Here is a 5,119-nt window from a genome sequence, read left to right as displayed (position 1 = left end):
GAAACAGAAAATCAGTGAGTTTTCTTAGCTCCATCACAGGACTGTGGTCACTGGATGAACCACACACGACACCTTGAAAATGGAAGAGGCCCTTCAACATAACAGCAGCCACGTCATATCTACAAGGACTCACACCAAATGCTCCAAATGATTCATCAAACCACACTACAACACTCCTATATATACTATGCTTTCCTATACATAGTGCATACCTCTAGAGGGTTTAACCAAGATGGCTACTAAGTAGTTGGGGTAGGCGGCTTCTGCTGTATGGGTCCCCTGAACAAAAAGATGATTTGCATGCAGGGAGGGTGAAGTACAAGACCTTATCCTGCTCCTCACAGCACTGTGCTGGTTCCAGCCTGAGACCCATTTGCTTCTGAATTTTCGGTAGAATGTGCTTAGACTGCGGTGGACCTTGAGACGGCTGAAGCCACGGGTGTTGGAGGGTTAGGTAGAGAATGCAGACTACTTTGCTTGAGGCTGAAGCCCGTGATAGGTGGAAAGACTTTGATGGCTGCTGGAGACGAGGCACAGATTAAATTGAGTTAAAAACTCCTGGGTGCCCTGTTGGTGTGGCGCACATTTGCTTGTTTTTTTTTTGTTTGTTTGTTTGTTTTTTCCTTCTGGGACTTTTACGGTTTCTCACTATAAAGACAGAAGAAAAGTCCTCTCATGGTTGCCTCAGCCTGAGAGACACTTGTGAAGGACACAGCCCAGGGGCACAGGCTCATGCCTACAAGGAAACCTGAGTATAGCACACACTTCCACATCACCCCAGTGAGCTTCTGCGAAATAATGGGACTACAGGTAAAGACATGCCAGGGCCAGGAGCTATGGAAGGAGGAGTTTCCAGGAAAACCTAGACCCTGAGAGAGACTAAGACAGAGTCCAGAAGGAAGGCAGGGTGGGAAGGAAATCAAATGGAGATGGGGGAAGGAGCCTGGCTGAAGCGGAGAAACTGAATTCCAACATGGGCCAGCTAGCAAGACGGCTCAGTGGGCAAAAGGTGCTCGTCCCCAGCCCTATAACCTGGGCTCTCCTTCATACAGCCAAAGAAGAATGGCACTCCCACAAGTTCCCTCTGACTGCCTGCCATACATGTACCATGGCAGGCACACGTGTGTGTGTGTGTGTGTGTGTGTGTGTGCATGTGCATACACACGTGTACATGCTAAATAAAATAAAGGGAAAAATTCCAGTAAAGTTATCATTTTCATGAGGCCCCCTTTCCAGCTACAAACCTAGTTTCCTAGGAAACCATGAACAGTAAGACATATTCTAAACCCTTCATTGAGGCTCCCCCTCTATCTTATCAGACTGCAGAATCCTTTAACCCTGATTCTAAGGAGAGGCAGGTGAATCTCTGGGAGTCCAAGATCTGACTGGGCTACAGAGTGAGACTTTGTCTTAGAAAGAAGAGTAAGAATTAAAAAAAAAAAAAACAGAAATATGAGGGTGGTATTCACATCAGAGTCCCTAGAACCACAGCTGGCTGTCAATCACTTCAGTAATATCCCCCTCTCTGACTGAGAATTGAAAGAGGGACAGCCCCCGTATCTGTCCTTCCCTGGGAAATCCCTGTCAGACCTACGCCTGGCACACGGGAAGCACTCATCTAACATGAATCAGTGGGCATATTCTAAACTACAGAACAGCAAAAAGAGATACTCTTGGAGGACCTGACGGTGGGGATGATTTTGCCCATTGAGCAAGAAGAAAAGGCAACACAGGGGACTGCCGATCACTCATCGGCATTCAAAGTTTTGAAATGGGAAAACTCCCTAATCAAGAATTTCTCATCCAGCAAGGTGATTGTCCAAATGCCCTGGAGAAGCAAAGACACCATTAGTAAACCAACACAGGAGAAAGTTACTAAGGAAGCGACTTTACAAGGAATGGTGAAAGCAGGTCTCCAGAGGGAAGGAAAATCTCTATAGAGAGGGTCGGAGAATGTGGAAAAGAACGCTATTCAGCTGTCCTTCCAGTGCCTTCCTGTTGGCAGAGTGGACTTATATCCAAGCCGGGTGCCCCCAAACCACGGGGAAGGTCCAGAAAATGTCCTACCTTTTGCGTTCAGGATATGGCTGCTTGCAAAGACAGCCCCCTTCCTTATGTGCTTCAAATTAGGTTCTCTGAAGCGCTCTTGCTTTCTGTGATGTGGCTACACACAGGCCCTTTATGGTCTTTTCCTTGCCTCCTTCATGAGCTGACTTCTTTTGTCTTCAGGGAGGAATGAGAATGTGTTTGCTAGTCGACCTTTTAGTTAAGTTCGCCTCTCTTCCTGGTGTCTGTGGCCTTGGCCAGCCTCCTACTCAAACCTTCTGGGTGCTATCTCAGCTCTCCTTCTCTGCACCAGAGCTTCCAGAAATACTGTCTTGAGAAGGACCGCCTTTTCCCTAACTCTAAAAACTCCCTAACCTGATCGGTACAGATGAGCTGGCCAGGGCTTCTCTGTGCTGCAGTGGTCCACAAAAGCCTTCTCTTATGATGTTTACATTTACATTTGCTCTAGATTTGGCCTTGACTTTGGACTGGTTACTGGTCCCAGCTCTCAGGGATCAGCCCGTGTTACCACCTTGTCACTGTTCTGTGATCCTGTGCAATTCAAACAAATTTCTGGGAAGGAAGTCCTGTGCCTTTCAACCTGGTACCATCAACAGCTCTTGCTCTGCCATTTGAACAGGATGGTCCCAGATCCTTGCATCTCATACTTGTGTGTGCTTTTTGCACACAGAAGAGCCTTTCCCTTAGTAAAAGATTCTGTTAGTTTCTTCCTGAAGCACAGGAGAGCCTTCTTTTTTGTTTGTTTGTTTGGTTGGTTGGTTTGGTTTTTCGAGACAGGGTTTCTCTGTGTAGCCCTGGCTGTCCTGGAACTCACTTTGTAGACCAAGCTGGCCTTGAACTCAGAAATCTGCCTGCCTCTGCCTCCCAAGTGCTGAGATTAAAGTACCATGGCCGGGCTGAGAGCCTTCTTTTGTTCTGAATACACTTAAAATTAACCTGGGATGGTATTAGATCTCCCAGCCTCCATTTCAGATGAAGAATTAGATATCTGGTCATTTATCTTTAGGGGAAAGGCTGTTTGCATTGTTCAGAAAAGAACAGTTTCAGACTGAAACAAAAGGTAGTTTTTGGAAGTTAGAGTTCTCCAGATTCAATGACCAGAGAGAGCTGTGATGAAAGTGGCTTACTCTGGGTTGAAGGTGTGCAAAATCCTGTCATTTAAAATTCTCTAGAAAGCTGTTTTACATTACTATGGAGGCCAGACAAGATTGTTGTATTTATTTACTGATTCATGATGCTAGCCAAATGTCCCCTCACCCTGTGTTCCAGGTGCTGGGCCTGGCATGGGTTCACTGCTGAAAGGCAGATCAGGGGACTGTGCCTCTCTCAAGGGGAATTTCTCAGCAAGACAGAATATTGCTAAAGTGACTGACAGCCAGCTAAGGTACTGAAAGTCTGATGGTGGTGTTACCCTCAAACTCCTGTCTATCTTGAAACACAGGATGGAATGTCTGCAGATGTCATGAAGATGAGGGTGCTCTGGAGCCTGGAGGGAAACTACACTCAACTCTCATAAGAAGGTGGTACGGGCCAGGGCACTTGCTCAAGACCTTGGTTTATGCCGGGCAGTGGTGGCACATGCCTTTAATCCCAGCACTTGGAAGGCAGAGGCAGGCGGATTTCTGAGTTCGAAGCCAGCCTGATCTACAAAGTGAGTTCCAGGACAGCTACACAGAGAAACCCTGTCTCAGAAAAAAAAAAAAAAAAAAAAAAAGACCTTGGGTTACATCCCCAGCACCACACACACACATAAAAAGAAAGAATGAGGCTACGATGGTGATGGTGTACGCCTTTAATCCCAGCATTTGGGAGGCAGAGGCAGGCAGATCTCTGAATTCCAGATCAAACTGGACTACAAAGCTAGTTCCATGATAGACCACAGAGCTGTCCAGGGCTGCAGAGAGAAACTGTCTCAAAAAAACCTACACATACACACACATACAGAGAGGTAGAGTGGAATCCTTACTGCCTTTGAACCTCCAGAAGAACCCTTCCTCTAAACTTCATGAATTGGACCTAATATGCAATGTTTCAGCATTAAAAGGTGGGCCCTTTGGGAAAGAGAGTAAGCCCTGGGGCTTTGGTTTAAAAAAAAATGCAACTAGTGTGTTTTGTGTGTGTGTGTTTTGTTTGGTTGGGGTTTTTTTGGCCTAGTGTTCTTAAGATGTTTACAAGGGAACCCTTATCTTATGCATTCTTTTCCCCTCCTAAGGTCTCCTGCTGGAAGCTCAGACAGAATCCTTAGCACAAACAGATCCACTACTTAATAGAGTTCTCAGCCTCCAGAACTGTAGGAAACAACTTTCTCTTGGGTATAAAATAATGAGTCATTGGTATTTTGCTATAGCAGCTCAAAAACTAAAAGACTCATTGAGATAGGCCACTACCCATTTTTCTTTTCGATGTCTTTAAAGAGAGCTATTGCTCTCTGGGACTAGGCCTTGAGCTCATTATGTAGTCCAGGCTGGCAAAATCCACAAAACTGTAACCTTTTAAATAAAACTTTATTAAGAGCATTTAACTGGCTCTAACATATACATTCTTAAGAAAACTTGGGACTCCTCTGGGCATTGTTCTAATTTATTGTTTGTTTACAATAAATTATTAACAATTTATTAATTGTTCTGGTTGGTATGTATGCATGCATGTATGTATGTATGTATGTGTGCAACCCCAGCTGGCCTCCAACTTACTAAATAGCCAAGGCTGACCTTGGACAACTGGTCCTTCTGATCCATCTTCTAGGGGCTAAAATTCTGGGCATGTACCACCACATCCAACTCACAATTGATACATTCTCAATGCTGGCTAAGGAAACAACAGGACTTTCCCAATTACTCGGGCCTTATCCTGTCTTTCAGCCAAGGCTCATCATAAATATTCTCCAACTCCTAAGGTTTTCGTGGGTCTTGTTGAGGTGAAAGTTAAAGACCTGAAGGCTGGCCAGCATTCTTCTCTTTAGTTGCCACGCAGCGGCGGAAAGAGCCGAGCGCGCTCGGCCGCATTCGCCGGCCCTCCTAGGCGACGTCGTCAGGGGGCGGGGCTCGTGCCG

This window comes from Mus musculus, chromosome 8, assembly GCF_000001635.26.
Source record: "Mus musculus strain C57BL/6J chromosome 8, GRCm38.p6 C57BL/6J".
NCBI lineage: Eukaryota > Metazoa > Chordata > Mammalia > Rodentia > Muridae > Mus > Mus musculus.
Note: the sequence above shows the minus strand (reverse complement) of the source record.